This window comes from Phocoena phocoena, chromosome X (assembly GCF_963924675.1).
Source record: "Phocoena phocoena chromosome X, mPhoPho1.1, whole genome shotgun sequence".
Lineage (NCBI taxonomy): Eukaryota > Metazoa > Chordata > Mammalia > Artiodactyla > Phocoenidae > Phocoena > Phocoena phocoena.
In genome coordinates, this window is record NC_089240.1 from 17,863,384 (window position 1) to 17,875,578 (window position 12,195).

At 34.9% G+C, this 12,195-nt stretch overlaps 1 protein-coding gene across 4 annotated transcripts in view; it reads left to right on the forward strand.

Moving 5' to 3' along the window:
* Window positions 1–12,195, forward strand: part of CNKSR2 (connector enhancer of kinase suppressor of Ras 2) — a 258,302-nt gene that overhangs the window by 124,800 nt on the left and 121,307 nt on the right. The gene's annotated exons all lie outside the window — the stretch shown is intronic.

The window sequence follows — 12,195 nt, forward strand, 5'->3', positions numbered from 1 at the left end:
TGGAATCGCTGAATTGGCTTTTCATTTCCCAAAAGAGGACTATAGTTTAAGTTTTAAAACTATTGGCACTTAACTAAATAAGTTCATAAAATTTTTTTGCTCTATGAACCTCACAACTCCCTTTCTAGCTAAGAATGACAGTGGCATTCTGTGCCTATGGTAGATTTTCAAGGGCAATTTTTCTTAATCTTAGATTGAGAAAATGAACATCATCTGATTTTCATTTTGGACTATTTTCTGTCTCAGTTGATCTATCTCTGCCAAAATAAAGTATAAAGTTTTTTTAAAAATGAAGTTAAAATTTAAATAATCTGATTATTGATTAATAATCCTCATTTTAAAAGAAAGTGGTTTTTTTTTCCTGGTAAATATTCTGCTTATGGCTCACTAACTCTTCAGAGTGAGTAATTATTTCCTGTTGTACCTTTAAACTAAATTTGGTTTTGCATGTTCTAGTCATAGAAGAAAGGCTGTATTTTGGGGGTAAGAAGACTCATGTGAAAAGTCTGATCTTTCTCGGTGATTCTGATATTAAGGCAGACGCTATTTCAATTTTGGTTTTGAATAAACTGAGAAGTTTGTCATATTTTGGAGAGGCTCCTGAACACTGATAATTAAAGTTCTGATGTTTCTTCAATGAGTTCGTTATCTAAGTGAATAAAAGTTAATGAAAGTTTGGAAAATTAAATGTGTGGGTGTAAAGTTAATACTAATTATTGTTAGCTAATACTAATTAATGGAGACTATTGGTAATCGACAGAGCCTGTCTACACTATGACAGTTTTGATGATAAGTTCTCATTACTAGAAACTATACAAAGCGATTGTCTTGAGTAAAGTTTCTTGTCCCCTAGGATGAGGATTTGGGGCAGTGGGATAAAGCAGCTGCTTCTTCTAATGTTCATGCTGCCTCCATTTCTACAGTGTGACCTTAACAAATACGACATCTGTTGGATAGTTGGGCCTATTTCCAATTGGTCAATTCTAAGAGGATAGAGATCAGTCTCTAATGAAAAATTGTTAAAATGATACTCTTTGTGGAGCAAAGATTCTCATGTCTATTGTATATGAAAGTCTTTAAAAGACTTCAAGTGAACTAATAAAATCTCTATGGATTGGTGATATTCATATACTGTGAGAATGTGTCAACACATCTTTGCATCACAGGAATATTCTAAAATATTAAAAACTGCACAGAATGATGGTTGGGAGAACTTGCTTTCAGTTTTTGCTCTGAAACTGACTTACGGTTTTAAGTGAGTCATGGTAACTATTTAACTTTATCTTTTTAATAATAATAACCATAGCCAGCACTTACTGTGTTCTTACAGTGTGCCAAGCATCATGTTAAGTAGTTTACATATTTTATGGCATTTACTCCTCACAGTAATCCTATGAAGAAGGTGTAAGTGGAGATTGAATGATTATTTAACCCACCCACAGCTCAAAGCTCACTGACTACAAGGCCCATGCTCTTACTTCAGTTTTATTATACTCCCTCCCCAAAGTCAAATTATAAAATTATCAAACAAAAGGGGAGGAATTCTAATAATCCTGTAGGTAAACCCCAGGATTCAGGGAGAGATTACATGGAGCCAAGGGTAGAGAAGAAGAGAGGAAGTGAGAATTTACGTAACTGGGGTAGGTTCAGCTGAACTGAAATTAGAAGTGGGGTTGAAATTTCACTTGACTGCCACTTCTTCACTCACTCCTTTCCTTCAGATAGACAAGATATGTAAAACACAATGCCAGGCACACATTAGGAGTTCAACAGAAACTAACTTTCCAACCTCCCTTCCTCCCTTTTTTACCTACTACAACAGTTGGGCCAATTGGAGCCCAGTTCCTTGACAGACTGCTACTACAACCTACAAATTGATTTTGGATGATAATAGAGACATTCTCTGTCAGGAAATTATGTTGAAATCCATGAAAGTAGCCTTCCTTAATAATGTGATCAATTACCAGATTGTCTTTTTTGTGTTCAAGTAGAGGCATAGTTGTGCAAGAATGGTACCTTTCGTTAAGTGCACCCTACTCTGTCCTCTTTTTCTTGCTATTGCCTGCATTGTGGTCTGTGCAGTGCTTTTAACTTCTTACCAGACAATATACAGAGGTGGGGAAATGGACATTATCTGAGTTTTATTACTACAAAAGGTTTGCTAGGTTGTTAAATTAGCTGAAACAAGTATAAGTTATTTGCAGTCTGCAATTACCCCTTCTGTCCTTGTGTTCATAACCAGGGACATTAGGGGTTGGTTATGATATAATAATTACATTAAAGTATGGCCTAATACATTTGAAATACATATTTAATGATATTTTAATCCAGTAATTAACTGACCAGGATAGTGAGATTTTGCCAATATTATTCTATACCAATTTAGATTCAATAATGAAAAGAGTAATGTTCAGTTTTATATTTTGAATGTTATTAGCCCAGTTAGTAGTTTTCTGTAATTCTAAAATTTCCTACTGCTACAGGTAGTAATGTACAATATAAAATTTGATAACTTTTCTTATTATAAAATACCTAAAAAAGCAATGTGAAATTTTTCCCTAAGAGTCTGAGAAAGTTAAATAATCACAGATGAATTCAAATACTATTTTTTGAAATTGCTAGTATGGTATATCTTCAAGATGTCCAATTAGATGTGTGTGTTTGTGTGTTTCTAGTTTGCTCATTTTTTAAAAAAGTACATTTTCTTATTTGAAATGAAACTGGAAGTCTTATGTCCTTTTTCACGTTGCTATATTCTTTATTATAAGTGGCTTTTAAGCTTTTCTAATCAACCTACTTCTGTGGCTGAGAAACTGTGGCTGCCAGGTAGGAAGAAGAAAAAATCATGAACATCCAAGCAAAGCAGACTGAGTCCTATTGCATGTCTTCCCTGCCAGTGAAGATCCAACTCCTCAAAGGCTGCTGGAATCTCCCAAGATTTTTTCCACTTCATCTGCCACTACATTCCTCTCTGGGAGATACCTCGGCATAGTTTGAACCAACAGCTCTGCCCTCATGGTGCACTTTTAACACTTTTTTTTTTTTTAGCTGATGAGACTACTTATAGTTATTAAATCTATCTGGGCATATTCCTAATGAATCTGTTAAAATTTCATGTCAATGCTGTTTTTGGTGTGTAAGTGTTATAAAGATTCTATCCATACTAAAAACAGATATTTTCTTCTTAGGAATATCAGTTGAAAAGAGTGGGGTATGTGATGGTTGAATCCAGCATTTGGAAAATTTTCCTTTTATTTTGTGTATATACTAAAACATATTCACTATTATTTTGGAAGGTCTTCTGGAGCCTGGTGACTACATTATGGCAAGAAATGGTTCAATAGATGGGGCTATAAATCCTACTGGGAAATAACTGGGTTGGGATAGTCAAGAAGAATATAGACTACAACAAATAGGGTGTTAGACATTGATCAGTGAGAGATGGAAGATGAACACTGTAAACTAGTGTGTTTTGTTACCCCCAAATGGTAGGTACATGGTTGCTGAACAAGAATGCAGGTGATGGCAGAGGGGGTGGGGAGAAGGGAACAAGTTAAAGGACTATTGAGTTATCTCAAAAGGTCATTCTAACTTCATTTATGTAACTCTCAATGGCATCTCCCTTATTCTCTCTTATTCTCACTCTAGTCTCTCATTTTTTACTCTTTCTTCACCCTCTTGTTCCTTCAACCCCAGAACAACAGGCAAGTATTGTTTGAAAGGGAAACCAATGTAATCAGAATGGATGGAGAGTGTGGTGAACCATTAAAACCCAGCTCTCCCTTTCCCTCCCTCTCACCCTACCGCCCTGCCCCTGGACTTCAGCAGGAAGGAAGGAGTGGCTCATTGAGTGGAATCAGTACCACAGTATTGGCTAACACTGATGTGCTTTTTCTCTCTCTCTTTTAATTTGTTTAATTGCTGTCTTTATTTTTTTAGGTTTTTCTTCTAATTCAGTTTTCTTCTCCTTTCCTTTACCATCCTCATCTCTTCTCACTTGACTATTTCTCCTCCATTCTTCACCTCTTTCACGTTTTTTTTAAATTCTTGCCTATTTTCTTCTGTTCTCCTTTCTCAAAAGAGAAAGTATTTATCTTATAATTCCTTATAACCAAAATATTGAAAACTGAGACCTCAAATGGCAGTATTTGCGGTGCACCTCCTTTCTTATTCCTGTAAACACAAGATGTTGCTGGAATGCAGAGATTAAATATGTTAGCATTGTGTTTAACATATTGCTTAATAAATGGTTATGATAATATCCTAAAATAACTCTGTTAGGATTCTAAGAAATTGGTATTCTAAAACAGAGCACATGAATTGTTTTCTTTTGGAAGGGAGAAATATCACGAAGAGACACAACAAAAATTGAAAGAAATAATGCATCATAGTTTTCAGTTACTCATAGTAATATTTTATTTCAGGTTCTACCTTATGTAGTATGTCATTTATGAGATGGTGGTAGATTTTTTTCTTTTATTTTACCTTGAATATCATGGATTTGATGAGATGTGTGGAAACTGGTTTTGAATTGCCACATATTGATATGTTATATATTTTATTTTCCCTAGAGAAATCAGTTCATTACTTTATTATCCAATATAATATTTTATGATTTTTCTGTCATCAAACTAAAATTATCTTAAGTCTTTATATAAAGGAGATAAGTTGTATGATACCTTAATATTGGTAACTTCCTGTGAACCACTTTATTTTTTCTGCAGATCTCTGCATCCTGATTTCTTTCTTATTTATGCAGTTCTTACTAGCTTCACCAGGAAAAGACTAATTGGTTTTAAACATGATTAACGCTAATTTATTTTTATTATTAGAAACATCTTTCAGTGTCAACGTACAGTTAATATGGTTTAGTTATTTTACATGGAATTTTAGAAGGTTTCCATATTAAGTGATTATTTTGTATGTTTCAAATGTATCTGTTGGCTGATGTTCTTACCAGCTCTGGCTTATTAAGTGTGCAACTCATTTGCATATCAGTGTCAATAACTATGTCCCTTTTCCTACATCTGTCAGAAAGGCAAAAGTTGGCCAGTCACAATTCCCTGATTTACTTTCTGTCTGTAGTAGGGGTGGGCCATTAGTAGATAACAGTTAACTGCCTAATGAAGATAAAAAATTATTGCATGAAAGGGAAACACATTAGAACATCATAAAATAGGAAATTCAAGAGATAATTTAAAAGTCTCACATTCTTTTCAGGTTATTTAGCCCTAGGATTTAAATATGTTTCATCCACTAAATTAATATTCTGATCAGCTTGGTGGCTGAAATTTTAGGTAATGTAACCACTGATCACTTTCACATTCCCTTTCATCTTATTACTCTAATACTGGACAATAAGGGGAATTTAAAATTGAGACAAATGGCAAAGAGAGTTCACTGTGGCCCCATTTAGAGCTGACACTGAGTTACCTTTTTTGTCTGAGTTGTTGCATTTCTGATAAAATGATTTCTAAAGATAACTTCTACAGTGAAAGTATTTATAACCATTATGGAAGTTCTTAAACTAAAACTTTTTATTAATAAAGATGTAGAATGCTGTTTATTTAGCTTTATAAATGCATATATACACATTCTTTGGTTTTGTTTTGATAAATATAGTCATCTATTGCAATATTTGCTAGTATTTTCAAATACACATATCTGTTAAATGTCTACCAGTAAATAACATTATAAAACTTATTCATAGAAAAGCTGTAGATTTTTAAACATGTTACTTTTTGAATACTAGGGCTTTGGTTCCTTTTAATTATGTTTTTCGTTTGGATTCCTAAATTAAATTTAAGCTGAATTTTTTCATAAGTATAGACTTTCTTTTATTCTTCTCAGAATTCTTATAAATAGGCTCTGTAGATTTTTAGATAACAATGCTTTGTTTCATCCCTTAGCTTTGGTGACTAAGACTCTTTATTTTAAAATACACGTATCTCCAATGTCTTTGCAAGGAGAACAGAAATGAAACATAGAAAGGAATGGCTGAAATGTAATAATTTCCATATATATGCAAATACAAAATGGTGTTAAAATTTAACCTATGCAAATATCTTTATAAAAATTTTAGTTAAAAACCTGTATTATTGTGGTTCTTTTAAAATAGCTTACTGATTTTGGGGGGAATGAGGTTCTGTGATATGACCAAAGATTCATCCCCACAGTCTTTCACTGTGATGTGATTGTCTTCCTTCTCCATGTCTCCCTAGCAGAGTCACTCAATTTTATGTTTTGGAGAAGTTAAAGAATACCATGAATGATAATGAAATAAAAATAAAATGGGCTTCAATTTAGTTTTCTATAGCATATACAAATGTAAACCATGAAGCCCCCCAAATAAACTTTTGGCCTTCAGAGGCCAAAATATTACCAAATAGTGTACTGAGCTGGAAGAAGGGGGAGAGAGCGGTAGGTTCAAGATGCTAAGCTATACCCATAGTTTTTAAATCAGCTTGCCACAGAAGCAGAGATACCAGTAATACAAAGGCTGCAGTTAATATAAGTGTTAGGTAACAGGAGATAATGCAAGTAATCGGATATGGAAATGTATCACCTTTGGTGAAAACATTGTGGGTGATTTATAGAACTTAATGGAAAAAATTATGATTCTTATTTTCTTCCTCCCCTGAACTTTCTCATGAACCAATCAAGAAATTCTGATTTAACCCTCAGAACTTCTTGGTTACGGAGAAAGACTCCTGGAAGATGGTGTACAATAGGTGAGAAACAAAGTACTAGCTTCTTGTAGTCTCCAAGTTGGCTTTCTCTCTTGGACTCCCTGTCCATCTTCAGAAGTGAGAAACTGTGTTCTCTATGCTTTCTCTTTAAATATAACACACAGACACAGACACACACACACACACATTATATATGTGACTGTCTGTGAAACGCACATGAAAATATTAACTACCAAAACATATGTGTAAATTCAAATTGTGAGCAGCTCAACACGGTCCAACTTTTACAGTAAAATTAAGCCACATAAAAAACAAATGCTTTGATGTATGCAGGCTTATTTCACTGGATAAGTGCCTTTTAAAGTTAAGGAGACTGTGAGGTGAAGAGTGGCTCAGTGAATAAAGACATAAAATTGTGGAGTTTTTCCTCTAATGAAAATAAAACTTTTTAATTCCCATATTCCTTCTTTTCGAATGTTTGTTCCTTTCATGTTCTCCCAAGATTATCTCTTCTAATCATGTTTGTAAAAAATATCAGTACTAAGGTTTTATTTAAAATAGATAACACCTTGGGTCATTTCTGAATACTCTGAAATACCTATTTAAATTACTCCATGTTGGAATTTAAGGTCACTTTTTTTTTTGCATTTAGTTACTTAACCAAATGCATACCTTTCAGCTTATATTTCTTTATATTTGAACCGTAGGTAATTCTCTGTTTCTATTCAGTAAATGAATGATTGTGGAAGAGCAAAATTAGGATATCTCCAAATATACTATAGCTTAATATTGTAAGACTTTATCACTAGTATTATGTGAAAAAAATAAATTTAGGTGAAGGTGAAGTTTGTAGATTGGTACTCAAATTTAGTAGTTCTAGGATCTTTGAAAGATATTGTGTATCAAAATTCATTACTTCTGAAATGTTTTAAAATGTTTTAGTAATGCAGGGGAACAGAGCACTATGATAAATATCTCAGCACCAAAAAATTTGGCAAAAACAGTGTCATTAGTCTCAGGGTGATGGGTTGTATATTGAATTAAGTCTCTTCAGTGCTTTTAAAAAGAGAAGAACGTTTGGGTATAGTGTGACATATCATCAGACATTCATATAGGCACACTTCAAGTCTCTGAAATTTCCTTTGTGAAGAGGTATCATTTATACATTACAAACTGTTAGTAAGAGCCAGTGTATACACAGGAGCGTGTGTAATTGTTAATGAATGGATCTGTTACTTTGTCTTCTGAAGGATAATAACTTTGAAAATCTTTTAAGAATGTCCTATCTTCCTGCTTGTATGTGTAGAGATGTTTTCTTGTAACTCCAAATACAGTTGTGACAAAGGTAAAGGTCTAAATTGATAGACTTACATTCTTACCTTTGTTTTTTAACTTTGCCTACTTGGGGCCATAGAGTAGAGATTCTTTTCATATGTTGGTCAAATAATTCACCAGCTATTGTTTCGAAATCAGACAGGCTAGAGAAAGTCCTAAAGGGGTCAGAGACAACTTCTTCCCTCTATGTACAAAGAGGAAAGGAATAGTGTCACCTCTTCAGCACCAACCCCAAAGTCTTTTGTGCATCTAATCTGAGCAACCCATTGTCCAAGGACCTGCCCACTTATGTTGTGTTAACCCAAGAACCCCTGGTATCCTCTTCAGCCTGATCAAAGCAATTACAAGCCCCATCTACAAGAAAGCAGAGCCTCTGGCTTTTAACTCTTGGGATACCTTAAAAACTTTCTTGGACAATTTTAATCCTATTTGTGTTGTATATAAAATGCATTTCAATGTCCAGGTTGGGGATTACATTTAACTAGTAAGACTTGCCATTGTTTAGGGACATTGACTTTTGCTACCTGGATAATCAGGAAGATAATATTAGTAGTTCGGCGTATGTGAAAAGCAGGTCATCTTTAATAATAAGGCATATTTTGTGTAAGATGTATAAGTGGGTTTTTAAAGGTTCATTCCAATCCATGAACTTAATGTGAATGAAATATTCTGTTAAAATATTGAGAAAGAGAAACTTGGACTATGTACAACCACTACAAAATATTTTTCTAGAAGAAAACTTTCCTAACCGTGTTTATATAATAATAAAGCAGAATCTTTCTATGACAAATAGCAACTATATCCACGGTTATATTCCTTGTCATAAATCACTATGACTTTAGGTCTGAAGTATCCAGGATATAAATACTGTTTTTTTTTCAAATGTTCATTTATAAGAAAGTTTATTTGGTAATTTGAGGGAAACAATGTCTATTATAGCTTTAGTATCAAGTATATTACATTTAGAGAAAAATTTAAAACATCTTGGTTTTACATACAAAACTGAACTCCCTTTGGAGTTTTAAGGCACTTTATTGTCTCTGAAACATTTACATTCTCATGTCACCATATCGTTTCACTAGTTGAATTATCAACAAATACTGATTAAGTCTCTGCCATTTGTAAGGCATTGATTGCAGGTATATCCAGACAAATAAGACTCAGTTTTTATCCTAAAAAAAAAAAGCCCTCAAAAAGTTTTGTGAGGGTAGTTGGAGGGGGGGGGTAAGGAAAAATAGGTAACTTTAATAAGAGGCAGTGCATGAAAAAAATGCCACTGGAGAGGTACAAACAGTGTACCATGAGATCACATGAGGAAAATAAGGTTCTAGCTGTAAGAGGCTTTATGATGGTACTGCATTTAATAAGTGCCATTATGGATACGTAAGATTTTATAGGTGGGAGAAAAATTGCAAGTAGAAGGAAGAACGCTTTTGCAAGGATATAGCTAGGGAGAAAAGCACAGTGTTCGAGGGGAACATAATACTAACTTCACCAACTCTTCCACCCATACTGAACTACCGAAAGTTGCTCAAACTGGTTTTACCTTGTCTCACGGCTTTCTTCACTCCCTCAACCTCCAGATCACCTTCACGTGTCCAATTCCTAAGAAATTCAGCTTAGACTAATAGGAAACCTTCCCTGAACCCTCAAGAATGGGTTAGATGCCCCTTTGGGAGGCTTCCATTTCACCCTGTATCCATTCTATTGACGTACTTCTCTTAATTTATTGTAAATGTTCATTGACCCGCTCATCTCTTGCCTGTTCATTATGCTTTTTTTTTCTTTTTTTTTTTTTTTGTGATACGCGGGCCTCTCACCATTGTGGCCTCTCCCGTTGCGGAGCACAGGCTCCGGACGCGCAGGCTCAGCGGCCATGGCTCACGGGCCCAGCCGCTCTGCAGCACGTGGGATCTTCTGGGACCGGGGCACAAACCCGTGTCCCCTGCATCGGCAGGCGGACTCTCAACCACTGCACCACCAGGGAAGCCCCATTATGCTTTTTAATGAGTCACAGGTTGCACTGCAAGTACCATTCTATCCATAGTACATGGCACACAATAAATACTTAGTGATTCTATAAGTTATAATAATCTTAAAAACATAATAAAATATTCTAGACATGAGCAAGTCACTGCCTTCAAGACAGTCGTTGTCTAGTATAGCTGTTCTTAAAATGTGGTTCCCAGACCTGTAGCATCAGCATCATTTGGGAACTTGTGGAAAAAAAATGTAAATTCTAGGGCCCCACCTCAGACCTACTGGATCAAAAACTCTGGGGTTTCCAGGAGATTCTAACACATTCTGAAGTTTCAGAACCACATTAAAGAAAAATAATATGAGACAGCTATGGCCATATTGGCAAAGGACCTATTTGAGGAATTGATTCTTTAGTTAGGCCTTTGGAGAGCTTTTCAAAGGTTTTGAGGGGAAGAACACTTCTATACTGTAGCAGTATTTTGGAGCTGCAAAAGATCAGAGTAGAAAGAGCCGGTAGGACTCTGTTTTAAGTCTAACAGTCAGGTATCCAAGCCAGAAGTAAGGCAGTGAGAGGAAGTATTAATTGCTAGAATCTATTCTTTAGGATACATGTGGATTAAAAAGAGGGGGAACTGTCAAAGGTGACTCCATACTCAAAACTTGAGAGGATGATAGGGAACTTTCTGTTATTGCTGTTGAATGAGAACAGGGAGCTAAGTTTGGTTTTTAAAGTGTTGCATTCGTTTGAACTACCACTACTACTATGTTTGTAATCTTGGCCAAGAAAACTTAATCTCTTTTTGCTTCAGTTTCTTCACATGTAAAATGGGTTTAATTGTTTACTTCCTAGGGCTGTCATAAGAATGAAAATATAAGTAAAAGGAATGTAATATAGGTAGGAAGAATCTAGCTTAGTGAATTACTGGTGCTTGATTATTCAGTAGCTATTAGTATGGATGAACTGAACTGTTGGAAATATGTCACGAGTTCTTGATAGGGAGCAGGGATGGTTAGAAAGATTTGGGATTCATGCAGCAAGTTGTTAGTGGAAGCTCTGGGAAGAGAAGAAATTATTGTAAGAAGACAGCATGAAATATTAGGGGTAGAACACTTAGCCTAGAGGAAATACCTGCATTTATTGGTTGTAAGGAGGAAGAAAAGATGGAGGACAAGTAATCAGAGATGTGCCAGGACCACATCCTTTTACTAAAGCTCATCTGTTGTCATCTATTTGCACTTTCCTACCCATTCTGCGTATTAGAGTTGTAATGTATTGTGGTTTTGGAAGTCTAATCTAATCCTTTAGCCTGTGCAAGAATATTTAAATGTCTCTTTTGGTGTTGAGTTCACTTTTCCACAAGTCAGCCAATTCCTTTTTGAATGTCTTTGATTATTAAAATGTTTTTCTTCATATGTATCCCAAACCCATTATCTCTTAAAGTTTTGTACCTTATTTAATTCCTTCCTATGTTAGGATCCCATTAGCCTCCCTTCTTCCTTCTTTCAAAGCTCCCTGTATCTCCTTGTACAGAAAGACTTTCATTGCACCCAATGTAAAGAATACTTTACAATCATTTTTCATATTACTGTTGTATCTTCACATGGCTTTTAATTCAGGTCTATCACACTTAATACTTTAAAATCATAGCCAGAAAGTCAAACGATGAAATGGAAAACTAATCTTGAAAAATGATTAACACGCATTGATATATTTTACCTATTTTGACGTGTATGTACTGTTACATTTAGCTCCGAACACGGGGCTCCCAAATTTCTTGAAGTTGTAACCTGTATACCTGCCTCATTTCATCATACCATCTACTCATGTCCCCCTATAATCTGTCAACCATAAATATCTCAATAACAGTTAAAGAGAAATAAATTTATTTCAATAGTTCATTACACTTCATTATACGTTCGAAGATATGTGAAAGTATCACAGAACCAGAGCTGAGAATTATTTTTCCTGGAGCTCTAAGACCATTCCATATTTGCCCTTGAATAAAACGTGGTACAACCCAATAAATGGGGACAGTTGTTAAGAATAATATGCAGTAGAAAAGATAGAAAGTAATGAAGAAATGATCCAAGTCAGGGAGCTTGAGAAAGGACTAAGGAAAAAAGGATTATTTGCATGAGAGGCATGTTGTCTGGTTGCTGTTTATATGTATACAAGTACTGGGATGGGACT